At 35.4% G+C, this 26386-nt stretch overlaps 1 long non-coding RNA gene and 1 other non-coding gene across 2 annotated transcripts in view; one reads left to right on the forward strand and one right to left on the reverse strand.

Annotated features, from left to right (window-relative positions):
- LOC141451493 (uncharacterized) overlaps window positions 1–26386 on the forward strand; it is a 66845-nt gene continuing 40459 nt past the window's right edge. Inside the window, exon 1 of the long non-coding RNA XR_012456848.1 lies at window positions 1–922. This is a non-coding gene — a long non-coding RNA (uncharacterized lncRNA). The remainder of the gene's footprint in view (window positions 923–26386) is intronic.
- Window positions 14955–15026, reverse strand: TRNAA-UGC (transfer RNA alanine (anticodon UGC)). The gene has a single exon. It is a non-coding gene; the product is annotated as a tRNA-Ala (tRNA).

Raw genomic sequence — 26386 nt, forward strand, 5'->3', positions numbered from 1 at the left:
GTGGCTTTGTAAGTGGGAGATCCCCAGTTCGAAATTCGCGTACTTTTAATTTAAAGTAATCCTCAGACTGACCAATTTGTAAAATCCACTTATACGAGGGGAACCCAAAATGCTTACTTCTTACAACCTACAACTCGAAATTCAAAACGATTCCAACACCTCTTCCTCTTGACTAGTAAAAGGAAGTGAAAATGGTAAAGTTGTTTGGTGAAGTTATAACGGATTTAAGTCTCACAATAACTAGTCACTGACTTCATTGAAAATTCATATGGATACTTTGGTAAAGATACAACATTGTGTAAAGACTGGAAAAAGTATGGAAAGTAACGATTATTTTGTAAGGTCGAGTGGAAGTGAGTTAACCAGTTGAAACTATAGTATACGTAATAAATTCCATCATTGATGCCCCAAAGTACCGGTGATGGATTTTAAGTGATGTGGCCATCATGGAAGTGAATGTCCGATAAGAGAAATCTGCTTAGAAACGCGTGAAAAACGATGAATGGATTGAAGAGACATCTGTGACTTTGAAACGATGTCTACAATATCGTTTTGTACGCGCAGTAAATGAATACATATAATTCAGAAAAATCGAAACATCTGCAAAAACCCCAAAAAATTATAAAAATAGTACACTTTCTTTCAAAATCAACTTTTGGATATATTAGAAACTAAATTCTAACCAATACCCAAGTGTTCAATGTCCACTAAAGTGATTCAACTAACTGAAGTAAAAACAAAAAAAAAATTATTAAAAAAACAAAGTGAACAGAGTGGGGCTCATTATATCGAACGTTGAATCTTGTATAAACATAGGGAGTCGATCAGATCAGCTAGTATAACATGTAATTACTAATGACAGAGTGAACAGACAGAGCGAGCAATGGAGATGGCGAAGGAGGTAGAAAACAGCACTATCCAGGTATATAGAACCTTATATCTTCCCTAGACAGCAGACATTGGTCTATTATCTCTATACAAGCACTTCTACTCATCCATCATTAGCTTTACGTCTTGGACTAGATTCATTGCTAGTATATTTACTACAACAAACAAAACACAGATTTCCTACAAATAATTAAATAATTATATGTAATACTTCACTAATTATGAGTTTAATTTAAATATTCAGTGGAAGAATAAATGAAATAACTTTAAGAGAAAGTTAACCTAAGGTTTACTGCGATGAATAACGCAGAACTCAAAAACCTTCACTTTATTTAAAACCTGGTAACTTGATACCTCTCAAATCTTTAACAAGAGACAATTTCTAGCATGTAGATTACATAAATATAGGGATATTTATAACCTCAGTTCTTCCTCTGAACTTTGTATTTCTCTTAGGTTCATCGTGATCTTGCCCCTTGGGTCTTGATATCTTCTTCCAATTATGTCCTCTTCATCAAAATTGCATTGCGACTTAACACACTGCATTGCCAATCCGAAGTCAATTTGACTCCAAAAAAAATAGGAATGGTCTCTATTTCCCCACATCACATAGCTATCCCAAAATGCTCTTAGATATGCTATCCTCACTCTCTCACCATTTGATAGTCACGAGCTGAAGACCATGGAATTCTTAGTTTCTTTTTACAGATTAGTTTACTTGAATCATAGGAGTCATTTTGACTTCAGATTGGCATTACAAGAAAATATATCGGAGTCATTTCGACTCCTGATTGGTAATATAAGTAGATTTTCTGTTATTAACTTGACTCCAGATTATTGCCTAAATGCTTATTTGATAAATTTACATAATTTTCATAGAAAGTATCAAGGCACAAAAAAAGTCTCTTTCTAGACTTTTCTGTCCGAATTGCAGCAAAAACTTGCAGCGAATTGGGTAATTTCCGATCCGTGTCAACAGTACATAGTAATTGAAAAAATAGTGAATGTAATTAAAAGATCAGAAGGCAGTCAATCAAGGCTCTAGAAAATACTGAAATTACTGCGATCCTAAGTTGAAGTTAATTCCTTCTGCGTGAAATGTTAAAGCCGATTTGTGGTCAGCGTCAAAATTTGTTTTTTCGTTCTTAATTCCTATTCTTTCTCATCCTTTAATGGAAATTTCATTATTAAAATTGAAATCAATAGAAAAAAAAAGATAAAAATAAATTATGGAGTCAAGATGACTCCACATTGGCAATAACTGACTAAGTTCGAGAATTGGCAATCCAGTGTTAAAGGTGAAGTTCTTATTTTCTCCAGCTTCACTGGCGTTAGAATTTCGGTCATTAAGAACAGTCGGTGTCTCCGTTGCATGTAAAATAACTAGCTCATACGACATATGCATTTCACTGCAGTCTATGATATGAAATATTTTATAAACAAATATGGCAAAGAAAATTGCTAAAAACCACAATTTTATAAGTATTTATTGTTTTTTAACCAATTTCCGTTAAAATTATCTGGTTATACAGAATTTTATAATGATTTAGGAGTAATAAATTGTACTTAAATCAATTAAAAAGTTTAAGTATTATTATTTCATTGATGTTGAATTAGTGTGTGACGATTCCAAAATGTATGAAGTTGTTTATTATTGGCTAGAGGTAGGAACTCGGCTAAGTTTAGTTTCATAAAAACTTGAGTGAGGGCAGCACTGGACAAACGTGTTTCATCCACTCTTCGTTGAATATATAGAACCAGAAATGTTCTAACTTAACTCAGTAATCACTCGCAGTAAATTACGAGACAAGATAAATTGTCAAAAGTTTGGGAAAAGTACAAAATAATAACTGAAAGTGTCAATATTCTTTCCTCCTTTTGGTTACAGATTTATGTACAATTACAGATTAAATTAATAAATAAATAAAAATAATAATTTATTTTGAGAAATGAATCAGTTGCCAGATTTTGATCCAGTGCAACACAATCAGAATGTGACTTACTGCTGAACGATCAACCCTTACACAACTGTTCTACCGGGCAGTTTTAATGAGTGATCGAAATAATGGAACATCTCGAACTTAGATCTAACTTTAAATTCAACCCCTTTCAACATTGCGGTAGATTAAGGTTAACTCCAAATAGACAATTCTATTTCTTCGTCTTTCGCTCGTTTATATATCCTCCATGTAAACATATATTGCAATAGATGTAGCACTGGACAGATGTATAGCGGTAGATAGCGGGCGCTGCGACAAGCTAGTGTTAGGAATAAGCTTGGTGTTAATTAGTTTCGTAATTAATCTCTCTTGTAAGCAGGTGTGTCACTAGATAGTGTTAGCCTACATCCACCCGTCCAATATATAGCAGGTCCAGATGCAGATATACAGAGTACATCGTCGGATGGGACTACACAGTCAGTCCTAATCCATACCAAACTAACGTACTAACTATTATCTATTGACTATATATCAGGACTGCTGGATGAAGGTATTCCTATATCCAGGACAGTATCTACTAACTATTTTAGGCGTGTGTACGTTTCAGTAAGTGACAGTCCCCTCTACATCACCAGATGACCAATGGTTCATTTGGTCGACCAAGCTTTCCTGATAACGCTACGGCAGGCTAATCCCCCTTGTCAAAGACAAACCAACTGACTAGTAATTCCTGCATGTATTATTAACATACTACTAATTTAGCCAAACTATTGTAATTAAGGCTCTAAGCATTGGGGAAATAGTTAGCTGCTAGTATTTTAGTTGGGGATATACCGTATCCACGAAGTTACCAATTAGAACCCAAATATTTTCCGTAAAAATTACTTCCGAGCTAGACTTTTTTTAATTTTTTTTTATTAATTACGATACCTTAATTTGAACGAGTTAATTACTAGCATTTTTAGGTGTTTATTATTTTTTAGTAAATCCCCAAACTTTTTACACAGGGGGCCAGTTCACTGTTCCTCAGACCGTTGGAGGGCCGGACTATAAAACAAACTATTTTAAAGTAAAAAAACAAAACGGGAACAAATAGAATATTTCAAATAAAGAACAAGTAAATTTAAATCACCAAACTGCCCAGTATTTCTGTGGGAACTATGTCCGGTTTAGTTATAGTGCTTTGCCTTTCTTCCTACTTCTGCTGTTATTTTTCGGAGCCGTGACGCGTGCATCCCGCGTCATCGGAAGTAGTACTGTACATGAGCGTCGCAGCGCTTTGCGGCACCGCCACATATATAGTGCTCCTCTCACTGACCACCAATGAAAGAGATGCTCCTTCCGGAAGTGCGGCGGGGGCAGGATAAATGTCCTCAGGGGGCCGCATGTGACCCGCCGGCCGTAGTTTGGGGACCCCTGTTCTAGATTGTTAGAGCAAAAGTTTATATTACTAATTACCTAGTTTGAGTTATTAAGGCTTATCACACTAATTATATAAAACTCCAAACATTTTATTCACTTTTTTTTGCCAAAATTTTTAATCCTATTAGTTCACGAAAAAGATGCGTGTCTAATAAATCAGAGTTAATTTTAGAACACAATTTATCAATCATATTACTTATTGAAATCTAAAGATGAAACCAGGCTTCAATTTCAGTCAAAAGCTAATTAGTGCACCTAAGTTGTAACTCAATAAGTACTTAAACATTTTACTATATTGACCTAATTCTGAAAATGAAGTAGAACGCAGAATGTAGCTCGTTTTGTTAAACAAAAGAAGATCTGTAATCAAAAATTGACGAAACTCGATCACGATATGAAGCGCGTCGAAAAACATCATGCAGAAATGTTTTGAGCGATGAAAGGAACATATGTTATGTAGTAATGTGTGGGCACAAAATTTTGAGAGTGGCTAACACTAATTTGGCGTTTAAAAAGTGAATAAACAAAATTTAAGCCCTGCTTTTTTTTTTTTTTTTGTCCTTACATACATTTGCAACAGGACCCAAAGAGGCTTGGAAACGCAAGGATTGGTCTCACAGACAACGGATAAAGGTGGGTTATGTCACTCAACTGAAGGTGAATAACTGCAAGTCCAGTAAAAATAGATTGAAAACAAAGTTAATAAAAATTATTTATCTATGCCAAATTAAGAATTAAGGACACACCCTCGCTAGATTCTAAGATTTCCCAGATATCTTGATTGGTGAGGGTGTTATATTTTCACCTAGCTCTATTGAGGGGCGCAATTGATCTTGAAGGTTGCAAGGTGGACTTTACTCTTATTATTTAATAAATGAAAGAATATAAAAATTGATTGTTCAATGCAATGCCCACTTAATAGAAATTAACGGCACAGAACTAATAATAAGTAATTAATACTAATAAGTCTAATACCAACTCATTCCTAATATTGATCCTGACTAGCAAAACAAAAATGGAAGCTTTAATTGCGCGTGATTACACGTTCCTTTAATGACTGCCCGCGAAAGAATGCTGGAATAACTTCCTCATCCTTTTTCTCCTTGTAATTGTTGGAGTTGAATAAAGAGAAGAAAGTGAACCGTAAAAAAGGTTATAAACTCCAATAAAGTGAAAAATGTGTACTATGGAGCAGTTGGGAAAAATTCTTGGCCCGTAATGGGTCAGCAGAAGGCAATAAAGGGGTGAACCGAATGAAAAGGTATATAATGGTTTAGTGGCAGCGTTGGAAACTGCAAGGAAGGTTCGTTTTTATTGGCGTATAGGAGTACACACTCTTAGCAGTATGTGGGTACGGCAAGCCGGTCTAACAGCTAGTCTAAAACTAACACACACTGTACCCAGTACGATCGTCTGTTTGATAAAGGAGGGTCCCTTATTGTTTCCACCAGCCTTACGACCCTATAGACCAAACCAAGAAATTCCTGGTGACAGTAAATGATCACTGTCGGCGGAAACGGATATGCTACCCAGTCTCGCCATAATGTTCCTCTTACTGCTTAGTTTGGTTTAGGCTTAGTAACGTAGCATTGTGTATACGCGCTCCAATGCTGTTGGGGCAAAGAGGGCGCCGGGCCAACGACAATATTGTCAGATTGAAGTATAAATATACTTTATATTAATGTATTCCAAGACATAAACAATCTGCACAAACAATAAACTCTGAGGTTGATTTTGTCTTCTAGTTTGCTACTGTAAGTCAGTCGCCTTCAATTAGTCTTTATTTTCCACGTGAATATTTAACTTGCAAACATTCCTGCAAGTGATAGTTAAAAACGTGGCGAAACTTCCCAATAAATATAGATTAATATTGTTTATTTTAAAAGAGCTCTAACTACGAGGTTTGGCTATTAAATAACAATACTGATGCTGCTACAGAAAAACTATGCATGCGCCAAATATTAACGACCGACAACTGTGCAGCGTAAAGCCTTCTCTTTCGATTGTAGCGTCTCACGTGTTTGTTGAGAAATCTGTCTGCCCGGAACCGTCGTTTGTTTAAGATGTGTTAGTTTAGTTTTGCCGAAAACATGATACTACACATGTAGTAGAGCAACGAATTGTCGTGAAATTTCACATGAAACTAGGTAAAACCGCTACTGAAACTTATCTTTTATTAAAAGAAGTTTAAGAAGGCGATGAATGTTAATCACTTGCGCGAGTTTTTGAGTGGTTCAAGCGTTTCCAAGATGGCCGAAAAGACTTGGGAGATGATGACCGCCTGGGTCGCCCTTCCACGTCCAAAAGGGATGAAAATATCGATTATAATTAGTCAACATTACTACCGTGAGGTGCTTGCTCAACTCCGTTAAAGAGTAAGGAAAAAACGACCCGATTTGTGGAAGAACCAGTCATGGGTTCTCCATCAAGACAACGCGCCGGCTCACACTGCATTGTCGTGTCAAGACGTTTCTAGCCAAGTACAACATCCCAGTTTTAGGCCAACCGTCTTATTCGCCTGACCTGGCCCCATGTGACTTTTATCTGTTCCCCGAAGTCAAATCTGCATTAAAAGGAACACGATTTCAGTCCGTTGAAGCTGTGAAAGTAAAAGCGGCACGCAGGAGCTCACAGAAAAAGACTTCCAGCTCTGTTTCGAACAATGGTAAATCCGCATGGAGCGTTGTAGGGATAAGGGAGGGGAGTATATTGAAGGTGATAATAACTAAAGATGCATAAATAAAATAAAATGCATTTAAAATAAAATGTTTTACAGCAATAGTCTCGTTATTTAATAGCCACACCTCGTAATTTTCAATCGAAGAATTTTAATATCTCCGCATAAATTGGTGGATTGCCCACAAGTGGGTGGACTTAAATTTTTTTTTTTTTGTTCGAAAACTTATTCGTCATACTAACACATGATTTTATAATCTTTTCAAACCTGCCAATTTTTGGGAGTTAACTGTAAAATTGTGGAAAAAATTTCTGTAAAGCGAAATTATCGCTGAGAGATGGAACTTTACATTTTGATTTGGTCTCTGAAGGACACCAAATGAAATGTACCGGAAATTAGCGATCAAGTGAAAGTATCCAAAAGCATCTCTTTACAAAGTACTTGCTTCACTTTACCACATTTTTTAAAGGAAAATTTAATGGAGAGCACTTTTGGGAAAGCGGTCTGAGTAGGCTTTTATCAAAACAGTTCCAACCACAACCTTTTCGCTCTCAAATTTCTATTCTGGTGTGTTAGAAAGTTCATTACAAAATTGGCATTTTCAAAAATTTATGGACATATTTTTGCGCATTTTGCAGGCCCTATGTCGTGGAATTATTTTCTATTTTACTAAGGCTGAGGTGTTGTATCCTACCTTCCCGCTCCATTGAGGATTTTTATTTTATTTCTGTTACTAGCGAGCCAATTTGCATTACGGCTAAAACAGAGCTGTACACTCACGAGACCATTTTTCGTATAAAAGCTCCAGGAAATGGAACCTCTTATCCAGGTGCTCGAGGGAAGTGCTAGAAAGAGCACTGCCAGGCAGTCAGAGACCTCTATTCGCGGTGTCAACCATACACTCCTCTTCCAATGCTCTCCAAGGTATTTTCAAGAAGACTTCACCAAATAGAAAGAACCTGACTGAATGTTACTTCAAATCCAGCTCACAGTGCTCCCAGAGAGGAGACATCCTTCTTCATCTCTCTAAAAGATATAAGGAATGCAAGTTATGCTAAGTCTATCTCCGAATCTTGGAAATAATTAAAAAAATAAATAAATTAACCTATATTAAAAAATTGTGGCCCACCTTGCACTAAGAAATGGCGCACAGAGTTCCATGACATACTGGTTGCTAAACTCCGCCCTAAAATACCATTTCAGTATAATTTATGGTTCTCTGCCTCATATATTATAAAGAAGGAATAAAAGTGTAGCTAAAACTTCTAATTTCATTCCACATCAATAGGTAAATAATTACTGAATCAATTTTAACTTGTTTGTGATTATCTAGAAACTAGATTATGTTCTAGTTTCTGTATACTTTGTAGATTACCTATGTATACTCTTACATAGACCTACAACTATCTTATCAGGGCATTTCTGAGGTAAGAGTTTGCTGTCCCCTAAAGTCTCATTCCAGAGTCAAGTATTGTTTTATAAACTTTATAAGTTCATAAAAAGTTAATAGTTTCGAAATTAGAAAAAAAGTAAAAGTTACAACCTCAACAATTATCGTGCGAATATTTTTACCAGATATTTTATTCGTAGTTTACAGTGACCCGCAGTTTTTGCCATCTTCGTAATGTTATAGTTCTATAACATTCTCAAGTTAACCCGTTGCCGCAAATGACGGCTATAGCCGTTCGATCTTTGTTGATATGTAGGCAAACGACGTCTATAGCCGTCGTGCACATTCTAATTAATAAAAAAAAGTACAGCGTTAGTATGAAGTGTACTACTAACGCATACACTTGTTAATTATTGAATAATACATTTAAAAAAAGAGTAAAATATGGCATAAAACTATTTGAACTTAATACGCCGGACGGATATGTGCTAAATATTGAAATTTATGAAGGAAAATCACATAACATAGAGAAAACATCCAAAACAAGTAGTCTTGTTTTACGGTTAATGCAGCCATATTTGAATAAAGGACATCATCTCTTTATGGACAATTTTGACAACTGTGTCGAGCTTTCAAAAGAGCTGCTAAAACATAAAACACACACAACCGGAACGCTTCGGCCTAACAGAAAAGGTAATCCTCAAGAAGTGACATCAAAGAAGTTAAAAAAGGGCGAATATATATGGCGTAGACGAGGTCAAATTTATATATCGAAATGGCGAGATAAACGGGACGTTCTGTCCATAACAACAAATCATCATCCGGAAATAGTGGAAGTTACTAACAAATTTGGACAAAAGAAGAATAAACCAAATGATTTAGCTGGATACCGAATAAAAAAGTGTGTTTCTGAGCACGATCATCAAATTTAAAGTATGCGGCAACGGGTTAATTGAATTTTTAGGATTAAAATCACTTCAGAGCAATTAAAGGTTGCGTTATGTTCTCCACTATGACCTTCGTAATATCAACAAATATTGAAAGCATTATTAACATACGAACTATTAACAAAAGTTGGTTGAACGGTACGACGATTTTGCACTCAGCATTTCCATTATCTGGATTATTATTATTATTAAATTATCTTGATAAGGTTTATCGCTTTTTCACTTAACTTGATAAAACACATCTAAACCTTTCACTTTTATATAAATCATTTTTTGTGTAAAAATTATTTTTTTTGGGGAATGTTAAGTCTGCTAGATGTGACTAACGAAGAATTTCAAGGGAATCAAAGTGTGAATGGCTCGCTACATGATGTCGTAGCCCTCCATAAATTTAAATTTATTATTATTATTTTTTTATTTTGCGTTTATTGTGCTACAATCAGCGCGTTAGCGCTATAAGTAACAATGGTACAATAGAGTAACGTGTGGAGAAGGTCCCCAGTGGTAACACTCCCAAATATTAGATGGTTAGTCACTCTCTTCACTTGAGAGGAGATCACGTGGCCACTGTCTTTTAAGGCGTCTTGTCGGGTTGTCAGGAAGAGTTCTAGAAAAAAGATTTCAAGCTAGAGGATTTATATGAGATTGCAGGCTGTAGTGGAGTTTTCTGTATCGTGTTTTAGCAACTTGGGTGACAAAAGGAATGTTAAGGTCAGTATGTATGTATAGTCAGGTTGGAGACATAAAATAGAGCGTTTACAATAGTTCGAAGTATTTTAGATTGTAGCGATTGAATCCTTTGGAAATTGGAGCGTTTGGTTGAACCCCACAGCTCCATTCCATACGCCCAGATGGGTTTCAAAATAGAAGTATAAAATTTTTTTTAAAAAAATAAAAATAATTAAATAAAAAATGTAAACTTATATAGAAACTTAAAGCTTTTATAAAAAGAAACAGTCTTTTGAATGTTTTAGGCCAGATTTAAGTCTTTATCTGTACAAATAACGTCTTATTCAAATAAGGAAGATTTAAAGTAAATTTCTCATTTCACCAAACCTAATTAGTGGTCCTTATCTTGGATTAAATCCCTACACTTAATCCTGAGTGTACTGCTGAGATTTGTCATTGCCTAACAGTTGGATTAGGCTGTTCTTAATGCAAGCCATTTGTGCAGTTCTAAGGAATTCGTCACTGTTTAATAGGAGCATGAGGCTTGTATTTACCGCAACATCCTTTTTTTTAATACTAAACAAAAAACGAATGCTCGTGGTGGGGGCGAACTGTGAAGGAGGAACGACACGGGCAATAAACGCTGGAGTAGAGCGATATCCTCACACCGAACATCGCCACGCTCCTCTCAGCGACATATGTTCTTATTAGAGTACATTCTCTTTCTCCTCCTTCTCCTCTTTTTATGCCGGAAACATTATTTTTTTTTATTATTATAGGTTTTTTATTGATACAAAAAGTAATTAGATACGCACGCGTAGTTGATAGAGGAACGATTTGTGGAGCATCTTTCAATCATTTGAATTCCCCGTAATATCCAGGAAGCTTAGATTATTTCACACAAAAGTATGCCATTCAATTTGCTTTTTGTTCAGGTTTAAGTTCCGTTTTATTTTCCAAGTGTCAGATAAAAATTATGCCTTCCAGAGTATAATAGCATGGCTGCAGATTGAAGATAAATCTATGTCATTTCCTAATCCTGTTCTGTGTGTTCATCGTGTGATGGGGCTGTGATGCGTGTTTTGAAAAATAAATGTTTTAAACTATCGAATGTATAATGTGTTTACAAAGTTCAGTAACAATTTTTTGAATTTATTGATGAGGAATCTCTTAAAAGTAAAAATATATTTTGCTAAGTGGTACTTCTAGGGCAGCAGGGTTCCCCTCTATAAAAGACAGGTAGACATCAAAACTATGAACTGAGTTAGACTGAGAATGGCTCCGCGAACTCATTGAACTGGGCAGAGATAACCAAGTTACCCTAATTTGGCTTTGAGGGAAAAGCTTAACTTAAACTTCTTTATATTTTTATTTATCAGAAATTAGTTGAAGCACACAAAACTCAAAATGGCACTCACACCGTGTACTCAAAAATATTTTACTTTAGTGCAGGGGTGTTAAACTTAATTAAAACACGGGCCAATTGGTGCTACAGGCAAGATTCACGCCGGCCACATCACATTTACAAATTTTGTTGAATTTCTAAAGTGAGGATTCAAGAATATGGCTAGCATAATTAAAACGCAATATAATTGTATTAATAAAATGAAAATTATTCTTTTTTACCCGAAACGCACCATCAATTTCCTCGTACAAGTTTTGCTATACGAGGTCATTTGAAAAGTCCGTGCAAAAATAAAAACAACTTAATTTTTGGGGGTAAACCTTTTTTATTTTTCAACATAGTGCCCTTTTAGGCTTATACACTTCGTCCAACGCTGCTCTAGTTTGTTGATCCCTTCCGAATAATAGGATTTGTCCAAGTCTGAAAAATAGCCATTCGTTTCTGCAATCACCTCCTCGTTTGAATAAAATCTTTTTCCCGCCAGCCATTTCTTCATATTGGGAAACAAATAGTAGTCCGAGGGAGCCAAGTCTGGAGAATAGGGGGGATGTGAAACGAGTTGGAACCCTATTTTCATTAATTTTTAATTTTGCGACCACAACTGCTGAGGTGTGAGCTGGAGCGTTGTCGTGATGGAAAAGGACTTTTTTGTGGGAGGATCGTGGGCGTTTTTCTTGCAGCTCGGTTTTCAAACGGTCCAATAACGATGAATAATATGCACCTGTAATAGTTTTACCCTTTTCCAGATAGTCGATGAGGATTATTCCTTCCGAATCCCAAAAGACAGTCGCCATAATCTTTCCGGCCGAAGGAACGGTCTTCGCCTTTTTTTGGCGCAGATTCCCCCTTGGTAACCCATTGTTTAGATTGTTCTTTGGTCTCAGGAGTGTAGTGATGTATCCATGTTTCATCCACAGTGACGAAACGTCGCTTAAAGTCCTGCGGATTCTTCTGGAACAGCTGCAAACCGTCCTTGCAACACTTCAAACGATTTCGTTTTTGGTCAAGCGTGAGCAATCGCGGCACCCATCTTGCGGATAGCTTTGTCATGTCCAAATGTTGATGCAAAATATTATGTACCCGTTCATTCGAGATGCCCACAGCACTAGCAATCTCACGCACCTTCACTCTTCTGTCATCCATCACCATATCATGGATTTTATCAATGATTTCTGGAGTAGTAACCTCAACAGGGCGTCCAGAACGTTCAGCGTCACTTGTGCCCATATGGCCACTCCGAAAATTTTGAAACCACTTATAAACGGTTCTAATCGAAGGTGCAGAGTCACTATAATGTTTATCAAGCTTCTCTTTAGTCTCCTGAGGCGTTTTGCCTTTCATAAAGTAGTGTTTAATCAACACACGAAATTCTTTTTCGTCCATTTTTTGAAAATCACTCGACTTCCTCGATTCAAACGAATGCCAAACACAAAGAAATAGACCGATCTGGCTGAAACTGGGTGTGTGTCCTTCCAAGAGATGCTACTAACTAAACATAACCACGATACGCGCCAGTGGTGCTATCTCTCTGACTTTGCACGGACTTTTCAAACGACCCTCGTATTTGGATTCAAAGACTGGGAACGTAAAGATATATTTTGGGAATTCCTACTTCTTTTTATCTTTTAAGACCGAATAATTCTGAAATTCCACTTAGAGTGGCAGACATATCGCTTCCAAACGTATCCGGAGCTGAGACCGCGTGTTTCTACACGCCCATAGGCTTCCAGGTAAGGCACTGGGCCACGTGTGTGAGTACGAGTGTCTTCAGTAGCTAAAGGGCTAACGAGGGAGGGAATTGTGTGGTACGGTATTGCCTTGATCTCCCCTAAGCGCTATTTTCTTCATAACAATTTTTTTGAATTTTAATTTTATTTCAGAACAAAGTGGTCCACAAAAAATTACCTCGAGGGCGCTCCTGCTTTCGTGGACACATCTCTTTTGTTATCGCCAACCAGTTATTCTTCTCCACGAAAAACTTCTCAGAAAGAAATCTGAACAAAGCTCACATTCTTAATCACGTATTTCCAATTTTTTCAATTTCCAATTTCTTGAGCAATTTTCTCATTGTTAATAAATCTATTAAAGTGAGAGAAATATTTCGCCTTTTACTAAATTGTTTCTCAGGATTTTGGATTATTCACTTTTCTTAAAATGATACCAGTTGATTTCCTTTCTGTACTTTGCCTATCACCATATTTCTGCGCTTCAATATATAGATTTGGATATATAAATCCAAGAAATTTATAATGTCATCAAGTTCGCTTCCACCACGTCAAATCTTTAGCACGAAATAAAGCCTGGCAAAGTAAGCGTCGCTTTATTTTACTTGCGCGTTAGATAAATTATAGAACTTTATTATTAAGCAAAAAAGTACCAGAATTATATATTTCGGTGTGGTTTGTGACATGGTGTTATGTTCAAAGTTTATACATACCTCCGTAATTATTAAGAAGAGGACATAGTGATCTATACCATTGGAAAGAACACAAAAAGTTGTATTAGAAATATTAAAAAAAGAAATTTTGAAAAAATGGACTTAGTGTTGTGTACCTCCGGAGTACTGATATATATAAACAATAAAGAAGAACAATAAATTCTTATAAAGTAAAAACAACGACCAATACAAATTTTAATGATTAATTGCAGAAAAAAATTGATGTGATTTATTTGTGAAAATATTGCCAACGTTTGGGGTTTACCCCGCTCACCTCCTCCCATGAAACGGGAGAAATCGCTGTGAGCAAGCAGTAGATCAGATCTAGAAGACGGTGATGAAAAAGGAAAAAAGTAAAAAATAGGAAGGGCAAAAGACCAGAAGAAATGGAGCATTGTGGTTGAAGATTGGACAAGGATTGATACGACGTGAACAGTTGGTTGGCGATGTGCCGTAGTTACGCTAGCGGTAAACAAGATGACAAACTCTTTGCTGGGGTGGCCCCTCGCAGTAATCTAATGCTTTCTTCTGCCAGTAATTGTCCGGTATCTATCTGTGATGTTGTGTGTTTGCCCTATTCATCCAGACTTATCACCTATACTCTGTCACCTAGTCTCCTATAGTTTCCCCTATTTTGTGCCAGAATTCTTCTTGCAATATAGCGCACACAACAATGTAATACCCGTTCTATTTGTGTACAATGGTAAGATTGGTCTTCAGAAAATTGTGCCAAATATGAGGATAGTTTGTCACAGTAATTATAATGAGGTACCAATTCTTACAAGGATGTCCAGGACCTTGCGAACCCACATCACAACGACATTTGCTCTTAGACTTTCAGCTATTACACAGTTTATACAAACCACCTTTTGATAAGAGGTTTCTTTGTCCGCACTTTGTAGATATACCCTCCTAGCAAGTCGCAGCGGATTTGACTCTTAAAGTGTCTATCACTAATCATCTATAATGTTTTTAAAATTAGAGTTTTTTTTTAAATTCTTTAAACAAATCGTACTAAACTTGACATTTGACGGAAAACAAAAATCTTTTGAGTTGCCTTTTGATTGCTGATATGAAAATAAAGCTAAGGTTGTTTTAGAAAAGAATAAAATCATAATAAGAAAAATAAACTAATAGATAAGAATAAAAAAATACGAGTTACAAGAAAAAAAAATTACCTGGAGATGCCGGGGATCGAACCCGGGGCCTTTCACATGCAAAGCGAACGCTCTACCACTGAGCTACATCCCCCCTGCGTACAATAATGTTTTAAATTGGTTATTTCAAATTTTGTTGTTGGTAATGTAAGAAATAAATGCATAGTTGAATTTTTGAAGTGTCCAATTTGTATTCAGTTAAATCTGGCCACAATTAGTTTACAGTTTTTTGTGCATTGGCTGGTACAAAATCCATACAAGATTCTCTCCAAGTTCCAAAGCTGATCTTGCTCTCAGTTCCAAAAACTGTAGTCCAGAGTTATCTTCACCAAACGAAACTCTCCGGTAGATAGAGCACCGTTAGCATGCGATCACACTCTTATAGATTGGTGCTACATTAAATTGGCGTAAATAAATTAATTTAACTGCGCGATAAAGTTATTCCTTTTCCTCCTTAAGCGAAGCAGTTTCTATCCTTATCTCTATTTACCAACCCTTAACTATGAACGTTAAGACGTTACAAAAAAAGTTTTCGGGTTATACGGCGCATCTGAACTCATCTTTTAGAAAAATTGGCGCTTAGTAAGCAAAAGTTTGGCCATTCCTGGTACAGGATAAAAGGGAGTTTTACTTCTTCAATTTTTAGGATAACTTTAATCTCCAGCAGCCTGTAATTATAGTGATTAAAATAGCGGATGGCATAATCCAGTCAACGGAAGACTCTTTTTCAAATTCCCAAGCGAAATGATTCCTTGCTACAATGCACTTCCTTTTGTCAAACCCTCAGCTGTGATAACAAAAGAAGGAACCGGTTTCACTTTATTAAGATATTCTAAATTAAAAAAAAAAAAAAGGAACGACAAAAGTGGATTTAAAAAATTAACACATCAACAGTTAATGTGTAACACTGCGAAAAGGTAACACCGTAAAGTGAGTGTCATTATCTAATGGAACTTACAAATTAAGGGCAAAACTCTTGCTGGAATTTCCCACGTGGCCTATGTATGTTGCCTTTTTTCCTACCCCTTATATTCATTAGTCAATATTTAATTTTTCCCTATTTCTTGTTTGCTCCCTTCGTAATCATCTGTTTTGCAGAAGGGTGATGCAGTGAATAAGGCTGGGGCTACACGAAGGTGTGACCGTGGGTCAGCAATAAAAACATGCATCCTGGGCCATCTAAATTAACTAGAATCATTTTGCTTATGATTACCTCTTCTTTTAAATAATTTCATGGTTTATGTTTTTCTTTCCTGTCAGAAGTTTTTAACCAAGGCTGGTTCATTAAATTTCATATTCTCCAGTTAAGCGTGGAATTTAGTTTTAAAAATCCCCCACAGTTTACAGAATTAAAGTCAGACAATGACGTGTATACACGTCGAAATCAGGGCAAAACAACCAAAAGTTTACAATAGTCGTAATAGTCACTGCAAGAACTTTCTCTGCAATCTCTAGTAGGGCTTCAGGTTACAGAGCATTCTGTGCTCTTTCAAAATCTTGCACCGCTTCACGTATGCATTGCTCTAGTTAACTAGGGACGCAAGAACTTTAACAAAGAAGAAAACAGCTTTGAATTCTGTGCAAAATGAAATCATGCTCATACTGAGGTCTGAACCTCTATCTAAGGTAACAACGGCATTGCACAAGGGTTGAGAGCTTCTATTTGTGTGCGTAATTCCCAATCTCTAATGGGGAGACCAAACATGTACCAACCACTTATCATTTGGCTGACTCCCTCCACCCCCTCCGTATAAAATACTTGGCAGTTCTATTGGTAAGATAAAGGAAACATCCCTCCAAATAATATTATTGTATTTTATTAAAATTTCGAGTTTTTATATTTAATGGCGATTTTATATGTATTTTTCACGAGTATACACGTCGAACGCACCGTAATAGAGATTTGGTTTTGTATACACGTCTAACACGCTCAACTGGTTAAATATTCAATTGTAGGAGATGCGACTTTAATCGGACTTCAGAGTGGACAGACCGAGCTTCTTTAAATAAGAAGTAGGTAAATATGTACGATTATTATTGTAGAAAACTAATTAAATGTTAGGAAGTTGTCGCAGAAAGGTTTCTCCATCAAGCACGAGGAAAAGAAGTTCTGTACCAGTAAGTTACGACAGATAGTACTGTATTTATTTATTTTGTTATTAATAAATAATTCTGTATTATTTAATAACGCTCTTACTCGAGAAAAGTAAGTTTGGCGAACATCACATATTCGATTTCGAGTTATCACCGAAAATATCTGTGTTTTTATTCCTTGACTCCAAAAATGTGATTTCCGCAAAATGATCGCTCTATCTCTCTGCCATCCGTATGTACGTCTCTACCATAATAGAAAAGTTTCCGTAATTTAAAATTTGCTATTTCGCTTAATTGTCAACAATTAAGGATGCCACAATAAATTTGTATCCGAAAGAACAATATACTAGACTAGATACATATATCAGTCACTGCGAATTATTTGATTGGCAGAATCCCTAAACGAGGCATCTTTAAACAGCAGAAAGAAATCACAAAAAAAGATCGACTTCCCCAACTTTCGCTTCTTCTTCTCAGTGTTGTTGCGCAGTCGTGGGCATTTTTAATACTTACGTACATTGAAATGTTATCGCCCACAAAGGAGGAGGGAAAAAAAGAGAAGCTTTTAAGTGTTTATTACATCTGTAATGTGCCCAGTAGTGGAGGGGGGACAGAGTTTCAGAACTGTTTTACAATATAACTACTTTAATGTTCACCTTCCATTTGCAAGATGTGGTGTGTCCGTATATTGTCGAAATGTTCGCGGGTTTTAACTGTGTTTCGTTACGCACGTAAATTTTGATGTACAATCATAAACCATTAAACACTTTACTGTTCAACATTATCTTCGCTTGTGCATTAACAAATCAACAATAAAATGTATATTTTGTTTTAAAAAAAATGTCGAAACAAAATACAAATCTTATGAGAGAAAATATTCTTTTAACTTGAGCTTTTTTTCTTTATGCTTCAGATCGTATCACTAATGTATTGAATTTCAATGACAGTTTTAACTAAACTTTGAAACTTCTAACGATCCCGAAGAAGTGTAACTTTACTGAATCAATTTTCCAGGTTTTTGGGATTTTCTTAAACAAAAATGGTTCCTACGAGTTTCTATAAAACTTGGCCATTTTACTGCCCGCTCTTACCTTGTTCTAACACTTTTACTGGAAATATTATCGTTGGTAGATGTGATTTAAGGCACTTCTGAACGATGGGGATTGGACTGTCCTCTAAAGTGCCTTTTCAATGAATAAGTGAAAAGGTAAGACTTACCACCTAATTGATATTAATAAGATTAAATACGTAACAAAATTTCAAAATTTGTAAAAAAACTTGGTTGGCCAGAAGTATATTAAATTAAATTTCAAAGATTGGAAATCTAAAAATTGGGATAACACGTGCCCATTGCCAAAACGCTCTCTCATTTCCCCAGGGAGAACGTGTTTAGCCCCAATATTCGGAAATACTCAGGTTCTTCCCTGGAAGATTTGGATAGGCGTAGATTAGGACGAACGCTATTCTCACAAAGGCAGGATATATGTCTTTCTTCCTCCATGCTCTATATTCACATACATTTTCTGAAAAGATCAATTGCTCTGCTTACCTCTCTTAAGCTAGGAAACGCTCTTTAATCCTAGGAGGTTCCCAGTAAGTTGGAGGCTCCGTTTTTGTCACAAGTCACCCCAGAGCTATCCGTTCTTCCCCCACAGATCGTATGACGCCTTGGATTGGACTAGGGAAGTGTTGGAAGGAAAGAGGAACAGCAGACTGGAATATCTTGCTCCCTAGCTCCTCTTGCACTCCCATAAACACCCCATATGTTCTGAGGATGACTTCATTACCAACCTCTCAACAAGATAGACAGTTATGAGATTAAGAAATGCCTTAATCCTAGCAAACGGACAGGACCTCATACCGTCTCTGTTGGCCCCGCTGTTAGAGTTGTTGAGGGGTCATCAAGAGGAGGTACAGATCGTGTTTCGCTCTCAGATATTAATTTTATTTTAAGTTATTTAAATTTGACTATAACAAATACATGAATATTTTAAATCCTGAATGCTCCATATTACATTTCTAACCTTACCATACACACTGACCTTCACATCCCTTTTGTCTCCGATCTAATAAAGTCTCGCTACCGCACCTTTCACAAGTTGGTCGCTTGAAGCGGAAGTGGCCTAGAGTACTACTGATGTGAGTGTAATATCCACCGAGAAAGAGTTTCACCAATGGGTGATTACTTTTATCACGACTTTCATGTGAATTTAACCTGTATGATCAAATTTACTTGATGCAACCTTTGTTCTAGTTGAAAATTTGGCTAATAAAGTAAAATAAATAAATAAATATATATATATTTTATTCCAATTTCTTTTATAAAATAACAAAGAGAATTTTTATAAAAATCGACATTCACTTATTTTTATAAAAGCTTTTAGTTTGATTAAAAATTTTATGATTGCAGAAGTCAGCGGTTTTTCACTTAGTGTTCTATAAAATGTTGAAATAAAACATGTCTAGCCAGTAAATGCAACATAACTGCAACAAGAAACTAAAAAAAATAACTATCTAAAACTGTTGCATTGCATAGCCTGCTTGCTGTTAAGGCTGAAGATTGTCTGGGTAACCTCTAAAACTATTTATTTATTACATACATTATGAATTAAAACTGATTTATGAATATTAACAATTCTTTAATGTTGGCAATAAATTTTATTTTTAAACACTTTTTATGATTAAGCATTCTACTTGTCTCCCAACGAGTAGAAATATTTTGTTGAAGGTTTGCAGATAAAATAGCAACATGAAATCACCTTGGTTCTTCTGATGATGAAGCAGAATCTATGAACAATTAGACCAATGGAGCCATTACTGTTGCAGACGATAGCTGCACGATTGTAGATGCTATCCAAGATACTAAATACAATAATTGGAGACCGGCACTAAAAAGACACTAAGCGTGAATTAACTCAAATCTTGAGGCGCCTTAAATTAGAAAAAATAAAAGTAATCGTCAGCAGGGGATATCGCGTCAATTTTACTTTAGTTATTATTGTATAAATTTTATCGCGTTATAGTTGAATTGAGACAGTTAAAGAAATTGAATTGTTCCGTTTACAAAATGTCATTGAGCCTCTCGTAGCTACCGCTTGAGGTCAGAGTCCATTCCTTTAATATGTTCATTTCTGTTAACGTTTTTAGGGAGATCGTAATAAGAGATTTACTACTGCTCCGCACTGCTGAAAGAGTACGATCATTTCCCAGTACTAAAGGAAAGTTTACCATTTGGAAGGAGACTAGGAAACCGATAGCCCGGCTAAAGGACCACTCGTACTCTCAACACCGGTCTAAACACACAAAGTTTTATTAATGGCTGTAAAAGTAAATAATGAATACGAGGCCAAAATGTTAAAGTAGGAAAGATACTTTGTTGCAACTATTTTATTATACACCATGCTTTTTACTACTTAGAAGGCAATATATGTCTCTCATTTCTGTCTGACTCAGACGTATAGAAGTTAACTGCAGAATCAATCGAATAAACTGCATCTATTGTGTTGAATCTCTCCCTTCAACAGAGATGCTAGTTCTACTGTGTAATATCTACTATGTGTACTTTTTATTTTTAATTTTATTTGTTTTATTTATTACCAACTTTTATTTATCTAAATGCAACTGACAAATAAGTATAAAGACGTTATTTACAACCAAGCTCGGCAGATGGAGCTAGATAAGATCCTGAACAGTTTGGGGTAACTTCTATAAAGATTCTGTAGATATGTATGTTAACTAACCGAAGCTCTCTTTACATCTATATTCTCTTCCAATTTTAAGAAATTTAGATTGAAAGGATAAAACTCTTTTTATTTTAACATTAAAACAATAATTATTTTAACTAATATCTGTTAATTATTTTAACAGCAAAACAATGTTTCTAATTTCCCAGTACGAATGTTTACTAAGATTTAAAATATAACCTAATGAGACTGTTAAAACCCGGGTGAAGCTCAAAGTTAGATCATTCGCTAGTCTAGAATTTATTTTTTTATCTTCTGCAATGGAAACTCGACTTTTGGCAAACTATTAACGTTTCCATGTACACAATTGGCCCAAAACAAAGGGTTGAGGCTAAGTATTCACTGTAGGGCAAATTTAAAATGTTCCTTGTCCTGAAGCTCTTCAGTTTTCACAATTTACCTTTTACTGGAAGTCTTTAGCCTAGATTTATGGGACTGGAACAATACTTGCTTGCGCTTGACTAATGCTGAATAACGCTGGGTTATTTTTAAGTACTTACTCGTTATCTATTCTATTTTTTTTACAATGATGTTCAGGCAATCATGAGAAGTACTTTTGTAACCAATTTGTGATGAATTTTTTCTTTACGATTCCAAAAAAAAACGCACAAATCAACTAGTTCTCAGACCTTAATCAATTGCTCTATTTCAAAGAGCCATTTGAATGTAATTCAACCAATGTTCATCTGTCACATTCTTGACTTGTCACATTCTTGTCCAGAAGCGCACATCAAATGGGTAATTTTAAGGGAAAAAACTAGAATATCCTGTTGTAGTCTGTAGACACTCGCAGTACTACTTCGCATCTCTTTTAATATCTTTCGTACAGTATGGAATATGTCTAGTGTTGTTTTTAAACACAGATTGTTACGAAGTCGCTGCACAAGCACTTGTGGTTGCCTGGAGAGCTAAAGCCTCATAAAAGCTCATTAATATCACATAATTACTCTTTTAAATATATCTCTCTCTCTTTCTAAGAAACTTCACTATTACCAAATTTCCAAATAAAAGCGAATAAGACTAAGTTGAAGGACATCTTTCCATTCGATTTCACGCAAGGTTCGCTTAGCTTCGGAGGCGTCTTGTTCTCGGCGATAGAAAATCATTAGTGTGTGGTATAATACAGAGTTGGTTTTCCAAATAAACTTCCGATTGAACTTCCGGAATATTTAAGGGGACAAAAGAAATATGCTATAATAATTATTAAATCTAGATATTAATAAGGCAATGTTCGGACGATCTAAAAGGACTATTTTACGCTTGCTAAAGTTCGCCTAGTTTACTTCGGGAAATTTGTATAATTACTTCGTTATTATTGTTCTCTAGTCTGTCCAATAATAAAAGAAGTTTTGGTTTCTAAGTGCTTTAAAAGCAAAAGAGTCAAATCTTTAATGTTGACGTATCGCTACAGAATTTGACAAATTCCTCAGAAATGAATCAAACTTTAACAAAAAGTTATTCGCAGCAACATTCCGATTTTGTCCTCTTAGATTCACAAAACATTCCATTATCTTGGAATGGAATTTACCAAATGCCTCTGAAACACCTACACAAGGATTAAAAAAAAAAAATATATCTCCATGCAAACCCTGAAAGCAATAATTAACAAAGAAATCATAAGAATTTCCACCTGAATTGATTTACCGTAGATTGGGGATTGCTGTAATTAGTTACACAAAATTTAAGAAAATGAAGCAAAAAGGGTACATTTTGGATATTTTTTACAGCTTTGGTAATTTTGGGGAAATTACAACTTACAAAGATCAATCTTCTATAGCTTATTTTACAGAAGTTGGCTTCAAAATTCTAATTTGATGCCACAGAGCCAATTTGAAGATATTTCCTTATTTCCTAAAAAGATTTTTGTATCTTTTTGTGCATAAATGACCTTAAAGTTTTCCTCTAATCTTTAGAAATCAGCCGTTTTAATCTTATTTAATTGTTAAGAAACTTCATTTGCATATTTAAACGAGATTTTTAAAATAAAAAAACATTTAATATGTAAACTAAGCTATTGAGAAAACCAATCCTGATACAAATGATTTGGAAAACAGAAATCACCTAATTTTGTGAAAACGATGAACATTACTATAAGATTGTCAAGAGTGGTAAAATTATGCAAAATACCCTTTTGGAAAATCTTCTAAACCAGAGTTAGGTACTATGGTTTTGAAGTGAGTAAAATGGTTTTGGAGAAACAAGGGAGAGAAGTAAGTGGGTAAAAAGTTTAATCCTGGTTTTAGTAGCTACAGGAAGGGCGAATGTTACTTTCAGCTTTCGAAGTGTTGCGTACTTTCAGCAGGGCAGTAGCATTAAATATATGGTGTGAACTTGGATGGTATTATAGCATTGCTTGTCAGATAAGATTGTCCAATAGGGTGATTGTTACACTTCGCATTTAGTTTCACATTGATTAGCATAGGAATATCTTCGCCTCTTTTATAAAGGCTCCTAAGTTCTATAAGAAGGACCGGGATGTTCAACACAAAGTTATACTGGTGAAGAGGCTATAGTAGAGCAGTTTTTGTACAGCTTTGTAGATATCCCTTCACAAACTGACCCCAAATCGCCTGATTACATCAGTAGCTTTACTAGCCAAATTTTACGAGAGCAGAGATATGAAATAATATTTTTTTTTACAAAATAAAATAAAATAAAAGAAGCCAATGTTGCAAGCTGACCAAATACTTTTAAAACAACCTTTGAATATTTTAAACTTCCGTCGGGCGTGCTGATTAGAATGACAAGATAAAATGGGGTTTTGTTGAGCCGTAACTATCTCAATCTCAGGATAGCTTCCTCTTTGACGTGATTTCTTTTTAAGTTATTTTGTGAATAGGTGTTTGCCATGTGAAGATAATATTATTTTTATTGAATTCAATTTGATTCACAGCACTCATTCCCGTTTGTTTAAAATAATAATTTATTATAAGTCATTTTCCTATATCGATAACTACTAGGTACTAAGTTAGTAAAATATATTTTTATTAGTAGTAATTAATAGTAAGGTTACACTCAGAGCTAAAAGTGGTTTTAATCCGATACAGGCCGTGCGAAACGGAAATAATAAGGAAAAAAGTATAAGTTAACAAATAGGAGGGCCTGAAAGAAAACTATGCCAAAAACAGAGATAAAGATATCAGCTACACATAACTGCAAGCATTAAAACAAATCATAGAGTATATTTGTGCATATTGGAAGTTTTGGAAAATCGTAGCTAAGAATTGTTAATAAATAAACTCGAAAGAGCAACCTCAATATAATTATTTATTTAAAAAAGTTTACTGTTTTATTGTCCTGTTGGCAGTACTGGTTTCTTTTACGTTTTATTAGAAAAAAAGTTTAAAAAAAATTAGTTATGTTTGAATTATTATAGCTAATATTCATGTTTGATGACTTTACTTAACACTTTATATTTTGTTACCAATGCGTTTGTCTTTGTGAGTCATCTTTGTGAACAAAATGTGAGTCACCATGCTCAACGAAGATGAAAGAGTCTCTAACGGAATGAACGCTTCGCCAACATTCAAAAAGCTATTTTTAGACTAATGAGTTAATATATTGAAAATTTATTTACTAAATAACCCTTCCTCCCTGCAGATTTGGTTTGTTATCTTCGCATGTTCACTGACGAAAGACTAACGACTAAGGTCCCAAACCTTCATACTTGAAAGACTACAGAACCAACGCAGTATAAACTTCTTTACCGATACTAGGAAGACAATTAAAACTGTCACTCGAACCTAACGACTAATTTACAACTCTATTTTCCCTAATGTGAACCTAGAACTGTGTGGTTCAACCAAACGCTCAATCCTGCGAACAAAATTCACGCTTCCTAAATTGTAATTCCCCGACAAATTATAGTTGCCCTTTATTCGAATCTTTTCCTTACATCTTACACAAAGTTAGCTGCATTCCTTACATAAAAGAAACAGCAAAATACAAATACCGAAAATTCCATACTCTCTTCTCCAATCCATTAATACAAAATCTTGCCTCAATTACCCTCCTGGCCGGCTCAGATCCTTCATAGTTTGATCTCCTCCGAGTCCAATAACAGGTGTACATCAGCGGGAGTGTTACCATTCTCTCCTGCTTCTATCCTGATGAGCAGCATGCCAACTCAACGCTAATTCACTTATTTTGTCTCTAGTACAGATTTAAATATCAAATAAATGGATTAAACACAAAAATACTAAGTAAACTATGATAATTACTGAGAGAAAAAGTTCTGTCAATGTTTTTGCCAGATTTTTATCTTTTATACTAGAAATAAATTAGTTTAGCGTTCAGGACAAAGTGTTATTAGGTAAGTCTAAAAATAACAAGTGATAGTAGGGTAGAACTATTAGTTATTATCGAATAGACACCCACGGTAGCAAAGTGGGCACAGCTAAAACCTAAAATCAACAAGACAAACTCAATCTCCGTATGTATACTGGCTACACCCTAACGCACATTAATAGAAGCCCTGAATGGACCAAGAGAGGGCAAAGAGCGTTAGCATGAAATGCGAGAACCATTTTGGACACATCCGACCACAAAGTCCTGCAAGCCTTGTTTTGCCACGGGATTTACTACTAGATAAACAGTTTCGTCATCACTTGGACTATTGGCTACCGTAGTGTGTTTTGGATAGCGTTGGCGGCAATAATACTGGCAATAGTAGTCCTTGATCCCTTCACAATTTAGGGCTAAGGGAGAAATATAGCATACCCTTTCCGACAGGCACGGGGATTATAAATTAGCATTTGAAACGTTTCTAGCTAGACTAACCCTACACTTTTTTTTTCCAGCGATCAAGAAAAGGGTCAGAGCATATTCTTCACCCTTTATATAATTTACTTTATAAGAGTGAGATATTAAAAGATAGATTTGTACCGTTTCTGGTACAGTGGACAAAGTTGTTAATACAAGAATACAACAAAAGTGGACACAACCAAACTATCGCGTGACACAATATTGATAATTAATAGTGAAACCTGTTGGCATGAGTTGATCGATCAATGTCAAGAGATGCTTCTTGGTTAAAAGTAATTAATGAAAGTGTTAGGCAAGCATCGACTGCAACATCGACTACATAACAACAATGGATGTACGATTAATCAAACATCTTCGTTTCGTCACGGCTAAAACTTGTTTTCCATTATAGATATTTGTTATTCAAACACCCTTATTATATTTACATAAGGCGATCTAGGGTAACTTGTAACGTGTAAGTGATCCTAGCCTCTTGTCACTTGGTCCACTATTTACAAGGCTTTATTTACTTGGTGATTATTACATATGTTTTTTTTTTCTTTGTTATATTGGCGGTAAAAAAGCCTAAGTGTGACAGCAAAGTCTTCACTTACACAAGCACAATTCTCTGCTTCAAAGCCTTTATGCAATTACCCAAGTGCAATTATCAATTGTAAATTACAAATTTTCTTCGGGTATTCGGGTACCTCGGAATTTGAGTAACTATATTAATTTTGTAATATTATAAAATAGTGAATACTTTAAATAAATAGAAATACATTTTAAAGTGAAGTTCTAATTGAGTGAAGGTTCAAGTTATACTTAGTGTGTGATATACAGTTTTAGTGCGAATAGTGTTGTGCTTTCGAGCTTT

Source organism: Rhodnius prolixus, unplaced genomic scaffold (genome assembly GCF_049639745.1).
Source record: "Rhodnius prolixus isolate KJV_2025 unplaced genomic scaffold, Rpr scaffold_1, whole genome shotgun sequence".
Classification (NCBI taxonomy): domain Eukaryota; kingdom Metazoa; phylum Arthropoda; class Insecta; order Hemiptera; family Reduviidae; genus Rhodnius; species Rhodnius prolixus.